Source organism: Ochotona curzoniae, unplaced genomic scaffold (assembly GCF_017591425.1).
Source record: "Ochotona curzoniae isolate NIBS_2020 unplaced genomic scaffold, NIBS_Ocur_1.0 scaffold_4506, whole genome shotgun sequence".
NCBI lineage: Eukaryota > Metazoa > Chordata > Mammalia > Lagomorpha > Ochotonidae > Ochotona > Ochotona curzoniae.
The window spans coordinates 23,022,628-23,042,791 of NW_024467119.1; positions in this window are offsets into that span (position 1 = coordinate 23,022,628).

The following is a 20,164-nucleotide window of genomic DNA, read 5'->3' on the forward strand; positions in this document are numbered from 1 at the left end:
CCTTTTGTATCTCTGAGGACACCTAGCTATCTGTTCAATCACAATGTCATCAGTTGAACCCATCACACCTGAATAAAAATAAAATCAACATCATAAAGCAGTCCAGAAAGCTCCAGGCTCAGGCATGACTCACACCCTGGGATGCCAGGTTGGTTGCTATCATTCACTGTGTGTTGAGGATTAGCAGTGCAGACTCAGTTATGATTCCAAATAGGGCTTTTACCATCTGGTTCAGACAATAGCTCATAAATATCTCTACTCATGTTTAAAAATTTGCTCAGTGTACTGACAAAGGAAATCATATTCTGTGTATCATGAGGATACTCAAAATATCAGTAAGTTAAATCCTTGCTTAAAACAATGGACGAAGATATCTCAGAAACCTTCCCCAGAAACTACTGTGACCTCAGTAAATTGACTCCTCTCATGCTAAATAGGAATATACGTTCTAGAAAAGAAATCCTAAGTGAAACCAGGGTAGGTGCTTAGTACAGTGGTTAAGATGCATGCGAGATCTCCTATCTCACACTCGACAGTCTGGGTTCCAGCCTTGGCTCCACTCCTGAGCCCATATGTCTGCCAGTATACACCCTGGGAAGCAGCAGTGATGGCTCAAGTGGTTGCACCAATGAACTCTGCCTTCAACCTCACCCAACATGGAAGTTCATGGATATTTGGGAAGTGAACCAGCAAAGCATAGAAAAATAAAGCTTCTCTCTCTCTCTTTCCCCCAAATGGTTGCATCATACTCTTTTCCTCTCAACTTTACTTACCTCAATCTCACTCATCTTTTAAATGGCTAAAAACAAAGAATTAACTTTAGGGGCTAGCATGATGACTTAATTGGTTAGTCATCTGTCTTCCATATGAACACTGGTTCATGTCCTAGATGCTTCACTTCTTATCCAGCTGCCTGCTTATGTTATGGCCAGGGAGACCAGTGAAGGATGGCACCAAGTCTTGAAACTTGTGGGAAAGCCCAAAGAAGCTCCTGACTCCTAGCTTTGGACTGGCCCAGCTCTAACCATTGCAGCCACTTGGGGAGTGAACTAGAGATGAAAGATCTTTCCCTCTATGTCTCTCTCTCTCTCCTTCTCTTTGTAAATATGACTTTCCAAGAAAAATACATATTTAAAAGATAATAATTACAAAATGTAAAACTAACCTAACAGAGATTTGCAAGAACAGAATACAAATGTTTAAATGCAACTCTCTCAGCAAATTTCAAATGCCCAAAAAGAATTCAGGCTGAACAGAAAATACAACTACCTCATAAAGCATTGTTTATTTTATCTTGTAAAGGCTCATTCTCTCAGTGTCCTTTTCTTGCCAACATGTGACGTTCTCTGGGGGCAATTTCCAATCATTGCTGCTGCCAGCCATCTGATCACCATAGTAGACAACACACTGACCCTGGAGAGCACCAAGACAACCCACTGTCAATACTTTGCAGTCTCAGCAACGTGAACAGCTCTAAACAACCCCTGTGCTCTCTGGCTCCACTTGGCAGCTTGGGGAAGCTGCCAGGACACCACCAGGAGGGGAGCCAGGGGAGCAGTGAGCCAGAGCCAGCAGGTGGCAATGGCCAGCAGCAGCTCAGGCAGGAAGCTCAGTCTTTCCAGCAGTTGAGACAGCCAACAGAGGTGGGAGCCAATACAGCTCTTGTTATCCAATGTATAGGCATTGTTATAAATGACACCAGAGCCCCCTGTGTGTTTCTCACTGGGCTTGTTAGCCAGGTGGCAGTTTTACTGGATTCCTCATTGCTCCAGCAAAGCGTATGCTATATCATTTAACTTGCATGTGAAGCCAGGGAATTATATTTCTTGGAAAAATGTCTTGGAGACACAATGAATCCTCATATTTATTCAATGTTATCTTCCAAGGCAGTAATACATCTGACAGGCGGTGCTCAAGTCAGACTTATAGCGCTGCTCACAAATAAGGTATCACTATCCAACTACTTTAAAAATTAGAAATCTATTTTTAGATGCAATGTTTCAGATTTAGAGACATACAAGATTTCACAGAGAAGCCAGATGAAAAATCGAGGAGTTCTGGATGTCATTTTCATGCCCAAGTCAACATACGAGTCAGTGGAGTTACACAGAATCACCTGAGTCATGTCAGTATAGCTGTGTCTAGGTTGCATTCTCAAAGAGCACATTCAAATGGCAGTAGAGATTAAGTTTCTTCATTGTGATCCAGAATAGTCTTACATGTGTATAAAGAATGAAAATGTTCATTATTGGACTTGTTCAAAAATCCTTTAACGAGGAGAGATAATAAACCAGATGTCCGAATTGATGCTTCACAAGTTGGAATACATTTTTCTGTATTGTAATACGTTTCTGAAATGAGTAAGGCCTATCAGTAAATACATGGTCTTGTTTGCCTATGACAAACGCACTGTCCTAGCATTGCTGTATTTGAGAAATAAATTTACAACTTAGTTAATTAAGCCAGGTCTATGTTTTAGTGACCCTGCAATCTTGCTGACAGAGCAAAGGTGATAAAAGAATCACAAGCTACTTTTAAAAGCGATGTCACTTGGCTGCAGACCTCTCTGGCAATCAGACTGTGGGGACAGGACATATCATGGAGGTTTGCAGCAGAGGTGCAGGCAAGCAGCAGAGGGAAGATGCCTAGGCCTAACACAGATAATTAGGAAGCCCAAAGTCTAAGAGTTAGAGCTTCATTTGTCACAAAAATGACAATTACTACAACAAACTTCAATCATTGAGAACCAATCACAAGCCAGGGACTACCATAAGAATAGTGGTGATCAAGACAGGTTACAATTATCTTTAGAGGGGCTGGTACAATGACTCAATTGGTTAATTCATCACCTTGAAGGCACCGGGATCTATTTGAGTGCCAGTCTGAGTCCTAGCTGCTCCACTTTCCATCCAGCTATCTGCCTGTGACCTGGGAAAGCAGTCAAGGATGGCCCAAAGCCTTGGAACCCTACACCTGGAAGAAGCTCCTGGTTCCTGGCTCCTGGATCTTGAATACTGGCTTTGGACTGGCTTAGCCCCAGCCATTTAGGTAGTGAATCACTGGATGGAAGATCTTTCTCTCTGTTTCTCTCTGTTTCTTTCTATAAGTATGATCTGCCTCTCCAATACAAATGAACAAGTGTCTTAAAACGTGATTGCCTTTAGAAGTAGAAAAGTCATTTTGTAAGTAGTCCTCACATGCTTCTAGGCCCACTCAAATGCCTTGTGGCTTGTTCTCTATCATCAGGACAACCATAAATGTGAAACAATCATTCATCCCAGGAAGAAGCAGATAGTATCACCTTGTGGAAACCTTCTCCAACTTCCTGTCTTCAGAAAGTCAATGCTTCTTTTTATGGCTTTTAAATAGCTGACTCAACTAGAAATGGGGAGGGAGGACTTTCTTAAACTCTGTCATCCCCATGGAATAGTGCATAAGATATTGAAGGTAAGGTTCTAGAACTCAGGAAATGGTATGAAAAGCACTGAATGAGTTAATTTATCAGGTTTCAATTTTAAATTCCAGAAGAGGCTAAAGGCATACTAAATTCTTGATCCATCTCCCTGCCCACGTGTCTGGGAAGGCAGTAGATTAAGGCCAAATACTTGGGTCCTTGCCTCCTGTATGGAAGACTTGGATGGAGTTTCTGGTTCCTGGCAGCCTTTGACCTGGGGCAGCCTTTGGAACCATTTATGGAGTGAACCTGGAGATGAAAGATCTCTCTCATCCCTTCTCTCCCCTTCAAATAAATAAATGTTTCCAAAAATATATAGACTACTACCATTAAATTTTTTCAAGATCTTAGAAAGAAGATGCACTGCCTCTGAAACATTCAACTAAACAACAAAAGGGCACCATTCTGGAACAGAGAACAGTGTTTTGAAACACACACACATGTAACACAAGAAACCATGATCACACTTCCAACCCTGTTTATTTGGTTTCAACCTGCCCACATCTACTTATTTGCTTTACAATTAGACTATTATATCCTCCCCTTCTTCATTTTTATTATAACTTTCCAGTGGTTCATGAAGGGTTCACTGACACTTTTACTTCAGTGTTTCAATAAAGATAGGTCCCAGCCACGAATCGACCTCCACAATAACCAGCGAATATTTCAATGCGACAGTCACTTCACACATGTCCTCGTTGTTTCTAAGTGCAAGATAGCACAGCTTGTATAGAATCAACTCTTTCTGGCTTTGGATTTGTTTCATGTTAGGATTGGGGGCGGGGGAAGGCAGAACATTGTGAGCTGACTTCCTCTCTGGTACTGTTCTCAGCTCATCTCATTCCATTCAGTTCCAAGGCATCTGGACAAGCTGTTGTTCCTCACAGCTCTTCCCTGACATTTGCTGAGCCATGATGAAGTTCTACATTGTTGGCCTTCTTATTGAAAGATGTAGCCACTGCTCTCTGTCAGAGACTCTACAGGATGTGGCTCAACTGAGATGGTCACATGCTCCTTTCTGGGACATGACACCTGCTTGAAAGAAGAAAGGTAATCTTGACCGTGGAACATTACCATGGGTCCTGAGTGCCCATCAGATGAACATTGCTGAAATTACGATGCTTTAGCATCCCCTACCCCTTCCACAACTTCCAACCTGAGAGGATTTTCAAAGGGTGCATATTTTGTAGTGCAGAGGTCTGAAACAATGCCCACTAAGAGGCCCTTTTTTCTATTCCCCAGACCCACCTCACTTCAGCCATATTTAATGCTTGCTCTGTGTCTTTCCACCAATACTTTCTATGCTTCAGTTCTTCCCAGAGATGACTCTTTCTCATCCTTCGGCTCTCAGTACTCTTACAGTACTTACCATAATTTTAGAACATATTAGTCACTTAATACCACACCAATTAACTCCATAATGTTGTAAATTGTTGTTGATGTTGTTGTGAGTTTTCATTGGAGGGGATGATATTCTGCTAGCTCTATTTTCAGACCAGGGATGGTCTCCCAGTGAAACTGTTGAACTTATTTGGACAATAAGAGGCTGGACTTTATGCATGGTATATGCTCGCGATGAGGGAATCATGACTGGATATGAATTGTACTATTGCAACAATGTGGAGGAATTCAACATGGGGGGAGGGCATGAGGAGGGGTTGGCGGAATCCCAGAGCCTATGAAGCTTTGTCACAAAATGAAATTAAAAAAAAAAAAAGAACATAATTGTGATGATGAGAGGCTTGGCAGAATGCTAGGGAAGAATAAACTAGTTTAGTCACCAGTAAGAAATTCTGGTATTCTACTACATGGTTATGTGTAGTAGCTTCTTCTCTAAAGTAAGAAAAACTGAAAGGAAAGATTTTGACTGTTTTTACCATAAAGAAATGATCATTTTTGAGGAGACTTTCTACCCTGAATAGATATTATACAATGTGTGTGTAAACATTACATGGCACTCCACAAATGGGTACCATTTTGATGTGCTGATTAAAAAATGTTTCATAAAAAACCTAAAATCTCAAATCATATAAATAGGTAATTTGTTTAGCTATTGTTTTATTATTTTTTGAATCAGTTTCTCTGTAGGAAAACACAAAGTTCAGATCAGTTATACCACTGGGATATCTAATCAATATGTCTATCCCATTTGCGACAGTGTTACGCATATTAAAGGTGTTAAAAAATGTAGAATGAATAAATGAAGTCCTTGTGACTGTCCTGTGGCATTTCTCAGCTATGACTCCACTTACTGCAACCTTACCCATTACTGCCTTGATTCGCTCTTCCTTCCTGAAGAGGAGCAGAGGCAATGAGCTTAGAATAATATGCTTGTGCAATTCTAGTTAGGAAATACTGTTCTCTGAGGATCCATAAAAATATATTTTCATGTAACACCTCTCCCACTTCCACTCAACTTGTAGGGATCACCCACTTGCTGGAGATCAGTGTGTCAACTTGTTATGGATTAATTACCAGGTGGCTTTAGCCTTCATGGGGACTTGAGAAAGCAATGGAATGCAAATCAGTCTGAAAGAGAACAAGCTGGCAGCATGCTTTGCTCTTTTACACTTTAAACGTGCAAATATTATCCATGCAGTCTCCCTACTGTAAAAAAAAAAAAAAGCAAGAAATCTGTTCATTTGATATGAAAAAAATAGAAATAGCCAGAAACTTGACATTGTTTCTTAGCAGTAGTCATTTCAAATGGTTCTAATGAACAGGAAAATTGCAGGAGTCCATATTGACATCATAGTGGCACTTACACTCTTGAAAGCACATTTCTGAGGCCAGGAAATCAGCAAGTAGACATTTCTGGGACCTCAGCTTATCCCATGTGCAGCAAGGCAGGAGTCGTATATACTGCATATGAAGACCCACACATTCACAGAGTGAGAAACAAGAGACACCACACACAGCACACTGTCAAAACGGAAGCTGAATAGACACAATGGGCCAGGGTGAAACAAAGTGAGCATATATTGAAGTGCTACAAACTACCTCATTAGCACCATCTGACCTTAGCTGTACCCTTTCTATGGAGTACCCTTTCTATGAGTGGGGGCTTGCTTTCACAACACAATGCATCCCTGACGGGCCATCGTTTGGCCCATCTGCTTGAGAACTGTGGGGAATAGCATCTGCCCTCCTGGCCCCAGCCATCCACTGCATTAATAGAACATAAGTGCTTATGCAATGGCACTGGATCTGTGGCAGCTGTTTGTTCAATGTTTCATGCTTTTAGCCACATCTGCTCCAAATGAGTGTTAATATTGCAGTGGCATCCACTAAGGATAGGCTCTGTCAGCTTTGCTGAGGATCAGTCTGACCCCTGCAACAATGGAAAAGCACTTTGTTCCAAAGTAACATCTTTTAAAATATCTTTATCCTCTTAACCTGTAGGTTGCACTTTCATTCCCTCACTGCTTTCAGCCTTCTCCTCTTCACCGCCCCCTCCAACCCCAATAAAAACCCAAGTCAGTGGATCTCAAGGAGAAAAATTGCATTTATTCCTAACACCCTGTCCAGCAATGTCAGATAACAGTTTATTCATCCCCCGGCCCCTGGATGACATTGAAGCATATCAACAGTGACAAAAGTATATTGAATAATTATCTTGAAATTAATACATTATCCCAAACTTAAATAAATGTCATCTGATCAATATATCTTGGAATGGAAAGGGAAGAGAATGTGAAGGGCATCGCTTCATTATTCATTAATTTTAGAGTAATGTAGGCAGATGAAATGGTTATTTCAGAGCACTGCTATTATACTCACTGGCATTTTAAATAACTCCCAATATTTAACAGTATATATTCCCTTGTTGGAAGAGCTTATAGATGTTAACACTTTGGCTTCCAGAGTCTGCTATTCTGAGAAATGTGGGGACAATATCCAAAAGACATCACTTTCATATCAGGCTCAGAAAGATGCTATTCCATTTTCATCCATAACCAGTATCTTTGGTATAAACTCATCTTAAACTCTCAGGAAATTCCTATCAATGTTGCAGTATTATGGATTCTAATTGTTTCATTAATCGTATTCCCAATGATGAAACAAATAACTCAATTATGTTTCTGCTCTCTGGTACATTAATGAGATGTACAGGCTAGTTCTCTCAAAACTTGCATGAATGTATATGAGGAAGAGGTTAAAAGAGAGAGCACAACAAACAAGTCAGTAGTTGGCCTCAGTAGCTGATTTATGATCAAAGGCAATGATGATGCAAATATAAATTCCTAAGTATGAAAGTTTTTATTCTCCCACTTCATTTAGAGTTGGAATCGAGCATATTTCCAAATACGATCACTATAACTTATGAGAAATGCATCAGTATAGTCATAATCAAACAGCTGACACTTTAAAAAAATGGCACGAGTTGGTTTAAAGGTAAAGGAGTGATCTCTAAATTAATCAGGAAATGCTAGAATTCTTCACTTGTGACTGTTAAGATACAGTATCATACACACATACAATGATGGGAGAAGGTTCCTTCCTCTAAATTGGTGAGGAATTGATAAACAATAAAATGCCTATGAAGCAAAGAGATTACTCCCAGTACTCAAAAGTGTGTTTTAAAAAGCAGTTGGTTCCAAGTATTTAGTTAGTGATGCACTGGATCCCAAGTGAATGAGCAACTCAGATAAGATTGTTAATTAGGCAGCGCTGTATTTTCTGCATGCTGAAGTCTTCAACTTCTGTCATTTTAGGCAGATGCAACAAGGGAGGTATTCATTTGCCCGTGATCACCACAGATCCATGACAGACTTTCTTGTCTGACAGGCTTGGGCAATTCACACAGAGAGTGGCCACCTGTGCTGGGACTCAGGGCAGTCTTATGACCTCAATACAGAGAAATTAACACAATTTAAAACCTCGGTGTCCTATGACCTGATGCTGGTGAATTCAGGGCAGCAGGCTGGCACTATTTTGTAGTGGCTCATAACATGATTATAAAACATTTTTGAATCACAGGAGAACATTTTCAATAATAGTTCTTAGATAATTTTCATGTGTGAGTATTCCACACCCCATAAACTTTTATTCATTTATTTTAAAATTAAATTTAGTTTGCTTGTTTTTTTTTTTTAATTTTTGACCTAGAAATGATAACACTATGATGCTTGCACCTGTACTATGCATTTGGCAAGCTATTCCTTTTCCTTTGTTCTCATACCTTGGCAAATCAAGTCCAACAATGAAGTGAATCGAGCCCAGGTACCAGAGTTTCCCTGTTTGAGGGCCTTCCCTCCTCACTTCATGCCAGGATTTCTTTCCCCTTGAACTCCCAATGTAATGTAATGCTGATGAAAGGTCTGTGTCAGAACCAGCACAATTGCAGTGAACCTAATTTAAAATAATCACAGAAGAGCTAAAAACAAAATATACCCACCTTATTCTCAAAAGCATTAAATCAAAATTGAATAACCACTACCCATATGCTTTATTTTTTGCCTGTGATTTTAACTATACTTTCTTTTTTTTTTAAAGATTTATTTTTATTATTTTTTCATTGGAAAGGCGGATATACAGAGAGGAGAGACAGAGAGGAAGATCTTCCGTCCGATGATTCACTCCCCAAGTGAGCGCAACGGGTCGATACTATGCTGATCCGAAGCCAGGAGCCTCTTCCGGGTCTCCCACGCGGGTGCAGGTTCCCAAAGCTTTGGGCCATCCTCGACTACTTTCCCAGGCCACAGGCAGGGAGCTGGATGGGAAGCGGGGCTGCCGGGATTAGAACCGGCGCCCATATGGGATCCTGGGCGTGCAAGGCGAGGACCTTCAACCACTTGCGCCACCGCGCCGGGCCCTAACTATACTTTCTTTACAGAAATGTCCCATATTGTTATTTCTTCACATATTGTGCAGTCTTAACAGAAATTCTGAATTATTAAAAAGCTGCACATGGATTTTGAAAGATTTTTGTGCCAAAATAATCTTCCCCTTTAATCTCATTTGCCATAAGTATTTTGAAGTACCCTCATCTGTGCTCCATCTTTTGACTTTGTCTTCTAAAAGTCACAAACTCATGAGAGTAGAGGTGTTGCTCTTATCTTTATTTGTCTTCTGTCTTTCTGCCTTGGCACCCACACATGCAAAATGGAGTGCAGGGGGAGGTGGCAGGGGAGAGGAGGCAGGGCAGATGAGAGACCATGAGACTGATGGGGGAGAAGTAACACAAATGAGGCTTAAGAAGTTAATGTAGTTTCAAAATAGGATGTAGAGATACAAGGCTGTTTAACTGAAAGATTAAGAGTTGAAAAAATGAAATGGAATAGCTTACATAATATTGGCTGTTAGATTTGTAAACACTATTTCAACATGGCGCCATGATTGCTGTAAGGCTGGCATGTACAAAATCAAATGTACACATAGGAAAACATGTGTCGAAAATTTATCAATAAAAGCAAAGATCTCTACACAAAGGATGTACAGGAGTCTTGAGTGAAAATAAAGGATTACAGAATATTTCAGAAATAGAAATTAGCTGACTCAACAAAATTTCAGCATTTAGCCAACTGAAATAAAGCAAAACTAATGAAAAACTTAAATAAGATGCTTATCCCATCATGTATAATTAGAGATGAGTTAAGCACTTAACGTAAAAAAGAAAATCTGAAAGTTTAGAATCTAATGCATATGACACAGTTTTAAATTAAAACTAATCATAAGAAAATTATTAAGTTCATTGTATCAACCCCAGTGAAACTTCTCATTAAGAGATATTAAAATTTTAAAAAAGACACACTCTTGGAAAGTATGTTTGCTCTAGGCCTAATTTGCAAGAAATAATTACATGACCAATATTTGTATGTGATATACATAGAGAAAATACATATAAAATAAATCTCAGATTTTAAGGGCAAAGAAAATAATATAAAAGGAAATTTTCAAAAAATGAATACATACATAACCAAAGTGAAAGTGTGTATGATCAAAAAGATGAAGATTCTCAATCGCATTAATAGAAAAAAGTGCAAACAAAACCGAAATGTGATACCATTTCACACCTACTAGAGGATCAATAATCAAGAAGCCTGACAATATTAGTACTGCAAAGATAGAGGCTAACAGGAACATTCCAAAATGTTTATGAAGCTGTAATTAATGCAAACCTTCTGGAAAACAGTTCATCGTTGTGTTATAAAATTGAACATGTGCATACCCTAAGATCCTGCAATTCCATTCATTCTTGGAAATATTCCCTAATACTTGCAGACAAAATAGAGTCACAAACACACATGGCATTTGGGATGATGCTTTTCATGAAAGGAAAACAGTGGAAGCAAAGCAAGAATTCACCTGAATAAATTTTAGTTTATTTAACCAAAGTATATAGAAATGAAACTTTATGGATCAACTCTTCACACAAAATGCCTACATTTTGAAACATAACATAACATAAAACAAGTATCAGAGGAGGAGACAGTGCCACACTACTCCTACAAAACACATTTGATTTAGTTTTTTGATGCAATGCAAATTTTCCAGTAGGCAACAACAGGCCTACTTGCTTTGGAATCAAAAAACCAGAATTTTATACCAAGTTTAACATTTACTTCATCACATGATTTACTTTAAGCCTTCAGTTTCTCATTTCTAAATTGCAAGAACGATCATAACTCAAATTAGTTTGCAGATTACATAATCTGGACTCAAAAGTATTTCCTCATTTTTAAGTGTCAGTTATTGGCACAACTAGAAAAATTTCCACAACATTACTCTAACAGTAATAATACATTTTTTAAAAAGTTAGATTTGTGTTATTATCCATGTATACACAATAGAATAATGAAATAACAGCTTGAAAATACACTGTGTTATCTAAGTGTCAATATTGCACTGAGTGCACTCTCCGGCGCTCCTGTCACATTCTCTCCTTCTCCCATCTTCATGCCCCTCACCTCTCCCTGTGTGCTCTTTCTCTTCGTCTGTATCCCCAGGCTTACCGTTAGGGCTGTTAGTAGCATTCATACATATCATCGTAACCATGAAATCTGTCAGCTCTAGCATACAGTGGACACCAAAAACAAAAATAAATTAGTTGTAAATTGATACGTCATAAAAACTGACCCATAGACCAATGCAATGTACATACAGTGAACTGATTATTGAGAAAGAATCCAAGAACATACATGGAGCAATAAACCATGCTAGCAAAACTGACCATACATGTGCAGAATGATGAAATTAGAAACTGAAATTTCCTCGTGTAGAAATATCAAATAAAATGGATCAAAGATCTTAACTAAAGGCTGAAAGATATGAAATTACTAGAAGAAAATGCAGGAGAAACCGTTCAAAACATTAATGTAGGTTACAATTACTTATGTAAGACCCAATAGTCTTTTAGCTAAGATCAGGTGTTATGAAAGATCTGAACTCATAGGGCAAAAAAGGCAAAACCAGACAAATGAAATTATATCTAACTCATAAACCTTTTGCACAACACCACAATAGGAGAAACTGTTTGCTATCACTTGGACATAAGATTAATATACAGAGAACCTGGCATGATGGCTCAATGGTTAATCTTCCCTTGCAAGTTCTGGGATCCCCTATGGGCACCAGTTCAAGTCCTTGCTGCTCCATTTTCCATCCAGCTCTCTGCATGTGGCCTGGGAAAGCAGTGGAGGATGGTCCAAGGCCTTGGGACCCTGTATGCATGTGGGAGACCCAGAGGAAGCTCCTGGTTCCTTGGCTTTGGACTGACTCAGCTCTGGCTATTACAGCCTCATGAAGAGCAAAGCAGCAGATTGAAAAAAATCTCTGTCTCCTTCTCTATACATATTTGATCTACTTCTCCAACATAAATAAGTAAATCTTAAAAAAAATAATATACAGAAAACATCAACAACCAAAAAACAATGAAGTACCCAATTCAGTGAAGAAATGGGGAAAAGATCTGAATAGTTCTCAAAAGAATAAATATCATTTAGCAACAAAATATCACTGGCTGTGAAGGAAATGCAAACAATAACAATGAGATATTAACCAAGGTGCCGATCAACAGATGAATGTATAAAATCGATGTTACATATATACAGCCTAAATTATTCTTCAGCTATAAAAAATGAAGTTCTGTTATTTGCAGCAAAATGATTGGAAGTTGAAGACATCATGTTGAATGAACTAAATCAGGCCCAGAAGATAAATGCTACACGTTGTCCCTTAATTGTGAATGGCAAGAAAGAAAGAAAGAAAGAAAGAAAGAAAGAAAGAAAGAAAGAAAGAAAGAAAGATCAGTTTTTTTGCTTACATAGTGTTTTTCAAATTTTGTTTAAAAAATAAAATTAAAAGATAAAAACAGATTGACATTTGTTATTCAGCATTTTATTACAAATATGAATTATACATTTTTCACACATTCATTAATTCCTATCAGCCAAGTCTTCTAAAAGCAACTACTGAAAATACCTAAGTTTACCAATGTGATGTCTAAAGAGAACTTAATCTTTTCACAATGTTTTTATGATTTAATCGATTTAATCACTGACAGAGTTCTGTCGGACTGTGATATTCTGCATGCTGACCAACAATATTTATTTGCAAGTGAAGGGGGCCAAGTGCTTACTAAGTTCTAAAAGGTGCTCACCACCTTGGGGTCAAGTGCGAGATGCAGATTTTTGAGCAAGTGTGGCAGAAAATCAAATACAGAAACCGCTAACATACACAGCTAACATAAACAGCTAACATAAACAACTGCTAACATAAACAGCTATTCTACAGCATTAGTCATAGAACACATTTAGCTCACTGAGGTTCAGAATAGAGGCGGCCATTGCAAGACTGGATTACACAAGACTAAAGATGCGGCTAGCACTTGGGCCATTACATACACATAATAATAAAAAGCAGAACTACCCACCCACAGTTCAATTTTACATCCTGAAATGTCATTGGAATTCCCATGATGTCACTCAACTCCACCACAGTTCCCAGTATGACTCTAGGAGGTGTTGGCCTGTCTGAAACATAAAACTTCAAAGCAAATTCCAATAATTAATATTCAGAACTATAGCAGAAAATAACTCCTTGTCAGTGGTTTTAGTGTCTTAAACACATTCAAAGTGTAGCCTCAACTAAAGAGAGCCAAATCACAGCTAGTCAGCTGTACAGAAGCCAAGTTGTCGCTGGAAAACTCACATCCCGTATTGGAGTTCGGACCTGATTGTTCCACTCCTGATCTAGTTGGCTGCTAATATACACTGTGAGAGGCAATAGGTGATGACTCAAGTATTGGGTCCCTGTAATCCCTATGGGATATCTGAGTTGAACTGTGGCCTCCTGGTTTTGGCCTTGTCCAGCACTTGCAGTTGTATGCATTTGGGGTTAAGCCAGCAACGGAAGATAACCCCCTGTGTGTTTATTAGGTCTGGTCACTTTTTAAATTAAATTAATACAAATAATTAAGTGTTGTTTTAAACAAACTTAAGCCATAAATAAAACTCAATTAGAAGTAAAGACTCTAAATTATTCACATGGCAGTTTTTGTACAAAGATTTGAGAAGAATTAATTATTTAAACTCTCTGTTAATTGTTCTAATGATCATTATAAGCATTCTCAGTGGAGGATTAGTGAAAATTCATTGTATCTTGTATTTAAAGGTCAAGGGCTATAGTTAGTTAAGAACACAGCAAGGTTTATAAGATGTGTCAGTTCTGACTTAACCACTTGAACACATGCTATTATACACTGTGATATTAAAGCTTATAAATTTTAGGAAGAATATACAAATTTTCTTATAATAGTCTTTTTATAAATTTTAGTTTTATCATTAAAATTTTATTTTATGATAATTGGATTTCACACAGGCTTGTAGGAAATAATGCTTTCATGACTTTTCCCCAATAACATCTTGTAATATCACAGGCTGATAATGACATTGCCTAGACAACATACCAAATATTTCCATCACCTTGTCATATTTTACGCTTTTATAGCCACATCCACTTCTTACTAATTGACCTTTTCCCTGATGCCTGGCAACCACTCACTTATGAATCACAAACCTGTTAAATCACAGAGTACCCTTTTCCATATTAAACCAGAATTCCACTCCAACACAGCTTTTGAAGACTTAAATTTAGAATAAATATGTGTTAAAATAGCTTAAGTTTACAATTATGAATAATTAGGAGCATTGATTCTGAAGACAGAATCTTTGGTTGTGAGTTTTGGCTGTTGTTCCTGTTAACTTTATGATCTTGACTAAATGATTCAACATCCCAAAATCATTTTCTCAAAATAAAATCAGGAAAATAGCAGAACAGCCCTTAGGTCTGTGGTGATGACTAAATGCAATAACATGTAGCAAGGACCTTTCTTATCAAAGCCCTCAATGACATAAGTACTGTAATGTGTATGTGTCTTCACTCATTCACAATGTGCTCACATTATAGTTTTTGGATATCTGACTTTCAATGGCCTTCTACTTCTAATTATTTTAGTTCTATTCAGTATGTAGGAATCACCTACATCTGCTACAGCTTTAGGATGCATTACAAAGATTAGAAGTTCAGACTTTATTTGTGAGTTTTATATGAGATATAGGTTCTTATATAAAATATCCATCTATTGCAAGTTATACTGCAAGAGAAACTCAATTTCTTACAGAAAGAACATTGTACTAGGAGACAAGCGGTCTACTTTCTGGTTCATAATTTGCAATTACTAAAGTGAGAACTGGAAACAATTAATTGGTTGGGATAGAAATAAGATTGCCTGTATACACAATGAGAAAATTTAACTTAATAATTAGCACATAAAATTTTTCTTGTTCTTCTGTTCCTTCAGGGTTTAGGACTCCATCTGATCCTTAAAATGTACTCAGTTGAACCCGGTGCAAAGATTCAATAGTTCAATTCTCATATTGCTTATACCGGGATCCTAAATTGGTGCCGGTTTGCGTTCTGGCTACTTCACTTCCCATCCAACTCCCTGCTTGTGGCCTCAGAAAGCAGTGGAGGACGGCCCAAGGCTTTGGGACTCTGTACCCACATGAGATACCCTGAAGAAGCTCCTGGCTCCTGGCTTCAATTGGGCTCAGCTCTGGCTGGTGCGGCCAATTCAGTAGTGAAGCAGCAGGTGGAAGATCTTTCTGTGTCTCCTCTCTGTAAATCTGCCTTTCTAATAAAAAAAAAAACATTTAAAACTAAAAAGGTACTCAGTAATATGAACTGAATTAATTTATTAGAACATTCATATACTACATTAGAGTTAGCTATGACTTTTCATTCATTATCAAAGCTGATTTTAGCATTCACAACATCAGAAATGATGTAATCTCAAATTTTGTTCCAAGGTAATGTTTAGTAACTTAAGCTAGCCTCAATATGATTATACTGATATTTAGTGCATAATTTCTTTGAGAGTAGAAATAAAGTAAGCAAAACCAATGTAGTATAGACATGATGGTGGCTTGAACCAGTAGGGTAGCAGTGGAGCTAGTGTTTTGGGGGATAATTCAAAAAATAGAGCAATCAGGTTTTCAGACAAACTGTATATGGTATATTAGGTAAACATGGGCTAAGCATGTGATATTAGATAAACAGTAATGCCACTGGTTTTTATCCCAGCAACTAGAAGAATGGAAATGGGAAAGATAGTTCATGAAATAGGGCAGCAGTGTGTTTGTGCATCTAGACATGCATGTACAGATGTGTGACTAAATCATACATGGATGAGAGACTGGCTGGGTTTTAACAGATTGAGGCATTGTAACAGAATAAGGCAATGTAACAATAAAAGCCAAGAGGTAGGACGCATTGAAGTAGGAAGAAAGCCAGAAAAATGTAGGTCTTAGAATTCACACACACACACAAAACTAAGCGTTTCATGGAGATTGCTATAATTCACTGTTCCAAATAGTTCCAAGACATCAGATGAAGTACAGGCAATGATCTGAATACTCAATATAGAAACATAAAGGTGTGGTAAAGTTGTCAAGAAGAGTTTCACTAATGTGTCAGGGCACAAGCTTTGATGAAAATAGGCATCACTGAGAGTAGAGGAGAACTGTAAAGCACAGCTAGGACAAAATCTTACTCTTGGCATGATTTGTTATCAGGCAAAATTAAACACACACACACACACACACACAGATAATCTTAAGAGATATATTTCCCTTCTGCCAGCACACTCTGAATGCTCACAACAGCCAGATTTGGGCAAGCTGAAGCTAGGTATTTAGAACTCAATCCAGATTTCCCACATTGGGGGCAGGAATCTCCTGGGAAGTGCATCAGCAGGAGATTTAAATCGATAATTGAGCAGGGACTGAACCCAGGCTCTGTAATTTGGAATGTGGTGTCTCAACCATTACACCAATGGTTACCATTATAACCATTGTATCTACTGTCTCATTAATGTTTAACTTCTCATTTTAGGAATTATAACTAGAGAGTAATCTATTTTTTTAAGAAAAACATTTTTACTTAAATGAAGGATAGAATTTTTATATAAATGTCAAAATTTAGTAATCATAACCAACAGTGTCATCTCATTTGGCTCAGTGGGTTTTTACAGTTTATTTTTCAACTATTATGGTTATATTCAAATCAAGAAATAGATTTTACTTAACAAAGTGGATTCTTGATTTCTAAGAATGAAAAGCTGAGGCTGGTGCTTGGTGACAGGTTTTGGCATACTGAATATATGATTTTCAACTTTTTATTTTAGAAAGTTCTAAAAACAAAATTTTAAAGTAAAGTTATTTTTAATCTCAAATTATTTTAAAAATTTTCTTTGCCTCATCCATTTTTACTGTGTTTCACAATGTCTGTATTGATCTGGTACTTCAAGAATACAAAACATAAAATACACATCTATGTGAGTTGTGTGCTGAGTATTTTGCTAGCAGTGTATTATAGGAAGCACATAGAGCACTGTAAGAAATTGTAGAAGAGAGCACAAATGCATGTAGTATGGTGGGAAAATAGAGCAAAGCCTGCGGACTTCCGCCTGTAGCATCAGATGGTGGAAAAGGACAAATAAAACTCTCCATCTTCTCAGGAAGTTATAGACATTCCAGAATGATGTCTGTGGATTTTTTTCAATATCAATTAAAACATGACAAGCAAGACCCATCTCCAAATACAGCCAAGACAATATTGCCAATAGAATATAGGAGGTTTCTTGGCTTGTTAACATGCCCTACCTCCAAGAGATTTAAATAAATTTCAGTATAAAATTACTTAAAGGCAGAGCCTATCAAGGATACCTGACAGCTCCAAAAATGTCACACCTGCATCTTATTCTCCATCCTCACTTTTCTTCCTTCCTTACTTCCTATTTCTCCTGTCCTTCTCAAATGTATGGCAGTATGAAGGAGGAGCTGAGACGCCTATTTCAATTAGCTGTTTAAATAGACAATAACTATCAGAGAAACATAAGAACATATGAAAAGTATCAAACATGCCTTCTTTAACAATTTACTTTTATTGAGAAAATTCTACTTGGGAATGAAAGGAACCAAGAGAAGTCATCTATAACTATCTGGTCAGTTAGAGCCACCCAGAAATTTTGTGAGTTAATGAAAAAGGGCAGAAATTTTTTCTTCCCCAGACTTTGTTATAATTAATGTGGTTATTAATATTACACCTCACAGACAAAAATCACTAAATCACTGACAATAAAGAATGTGCTTAAGATGCCTGGGAAATTGAACTCATCCCTGAAGCTCAAAAATAGACAAATCTTCAGTATCCCTATGCTTTTGCATACATGCAGGATGAACTGATTCAGTGTAGTCACTGCTGTCAGCTCAAGAAGTGCATCTTTTTAGAGCTGCAGAATCAGTCCCTTTCAACAGTATCTGCTGCCTCCACAAAAAAAGAGTGTTGGATATGGGAGGCATTATCCCAGAGCTTGGCGTCCCCTTATGCGCCATCTCCTCCCAGCCCTTAGCCAGTTGCCTGAGTGTGAAACATCTGTGCTTATTTTGCATGAGGAAGTTGTTGTTTGTCTTTGCCAAAGTAAGCTTTGAAGTGGGACTCTGGGTTGGTGGAATTTCTGTAGGGTGGTGATAGAGCTCCCGTGGCAGGACATTGCTTTTGTATATAATGCATATTACATGAAGTCATCCATATTTAATGACAAGTGTGCTATATTTTTAATCTTTATAGCTTTAATGTGTGCAAGAGGTTTTAATAATTGGTGCTGGGATGATGATAACTTCCCAGAAATGCTCAGCACAACTGCTGTGGTTCCCTGCCCACAGTTTGCACAGGTTGTAAATTATGAAACTTGATTAGCGATAGACTTGGCAGCTTATCCCATTTTTTATGCCAATCTGTAGCATCATGGGTGCAAAATATTTCTATTCACAGTTTTAATATTCACCTAACTAGTCTATGTGGAAAAAAAAACAGAAGAAAAATTATAAGCTACTTAAAGGGATTGAATAGATTTCCTATAGATTTTCTCGAATTTGTCCCTCTACTGGCAAATACATTAGAATCCTACCTACAAAACCCAAGCAGATTCACTGCAGAAATCATCAAGTGAATATTCCAATATGTGTTCATGTGGTAGCAGAACTTAAAATATCATAAATACAAATTCTATCCTACTTCTTGTACCTGAAACTGGCTTGAGAAAAATGACATAGATAACTACAAGATGAAACAAATTACTTATACCTTATTTTCTACAATTTTAATTTGCTCATGCTAAGATTTTTTTCTGGAATTCCTTCTATTCTAAAGTGCATTTCAGTCTAGTTATAGGTCCACTACTGTAGAAAGATAAGGTCAACCAATCCGTGCACACTGAGGATTAGTTGAAGATATTAAAGATCATTAGGGAACCGCAGCTTCTGCCCACCCACTACATAGCAAAACATCATCTTCCTACAGCTATGCTTACATGCAACCAAGGCAGAAGGCACAGGATATGCCCTCTACAATCACCAAGGGGCATAGGACCACACTGTGTGGCTGAGGGTATGTGGGTTGTAGAGAATTCATAACAAATTTTTAAAAGATTTATTCTATTTTTATTGGAAAGCCAGATATACAGAGAGGGAGAGAGACAAAGAGGAAGATCTTCTGTCTGATAATTCGACACTCCAAGCAACTGCAGTAGCCGGTGCTGCACTGATCCAAAGCCAGGAGCCCTGAGACTCTTCCAGGTCTTCCAAGTGGGTGCAGGGTCATAAGGCCTTGGGCCAACCTAGACTGCTTTCCCAGGCCATATGCAGGAAGCTGGATGGGAAGTAGGGCCACTGGGATTAGAACTGGAGTCCGTATGGGATCCCAGCATGTGAAAGCATATTACCAAGCACCATTAGAAAAGGAAATTCTTTAATACTAAAGATGCAGAATTACAAAGAGATCACACTGAAAAAAAGAGTGAATAACTTAAAAAATGCAGCTCCCATGTATCACTTCTCACTCAGCCATTGGTGGATAAGGCCAACACTAATTTTTCTTTTTTAGATTTATTTGTTTTTATTGGAAAGGTAGATAAGATTCATGAAGTGAAGGGAAGACAGAGAGGATGATCTTCCACCTGTTGATTCACGCCCCCCCCCCCAAATGGCTGCAATGGCTGGAGTGAGCTGATCTGAAGCCAGGAGCCAGAAGCTTCTTCCAGGTCTCCCACACTGGTGCAGGGTCCCAAGGTTTGGGACATCCTCCTCTGCTTTCCAGGGCACAAGCACAAAATTGGATGGGAAGTGGAGCAGACAGGACATGAACTGG